This window comes from Orycteropus afer, unplaced genomic scaffold (assembly GCF_000298275.1).
Source record: "Orycteropus afer afer isolate SDZICR_OR568_19922 unplaced genomic scaffold, OryAfe1.0 scaffold00951, whole genome shotgun sequence".
Classification (NCBI taxonomy): domain Eukaryota; kingdom Metazoa; phylum Chordata; class Mammalia; order Tubulidentata; family Orycteropodidae; genus Orycteropus; species Orycteropus afer.
The window spans coordinates 494,010-494,669 of NW_006922538.1; positions in this window are offsets into that span (position 1 = coordinate 494,010).

A 660-nucleotide genomic window follows, 5' to 3' on the forward strand; every position below is an offset into this window, starting at 1 on the left:
TTGGGTTTCTGAGGCAGTATCACTACGGAAGTAGATTGCCCATCCTGCCTTCCCAGGAGTGGCTGGTGGGTTTGAATCACCAGCCTTCTGGTTAGCAGTCAAATGCCTAAGGCACTATGTGACCAGAGCTCTCAAAACCTTGATAAATCTTGAAAAAAAGGATGTTAATGAAAGAATCCAATCACAAAAGATCACATATTTATGACTCTGTTTATATAAAATATCCAGAAGAGACAAGTCCATAGAGACAGTAGATAAGAGGTTGCCAGGAACTTGAAGGTGTGGAGAACAGGACATGATGCAAATGCCTAAGGGGTTCTTTCTGGGATGATGAAAATTGTCTAACATTTGATTATGGTGATTTTTGTATATACCTGTAGATATACTAAAGACTAATGGACTGTACATTTTAAAGGGTGAATTTCATGGTTTGTAAATTGTATCTCAATAAAGCCATTTATTTAAATTCTTTTTTTAAATGAACTGGAAATCATTGGAGACAATCAATGCATGAAAGCTCCTGAAGAACCCTGTAATTGAAGTAATTTCCCTTTATAAATCTGTTTAGCATTAAAAATAAAATCAAATAAAAAACTATAGAAATAGGCTTTCTGAGCAAATAAATTTGTGAAATAATGACTGAAACAAAGTTAAGCAATT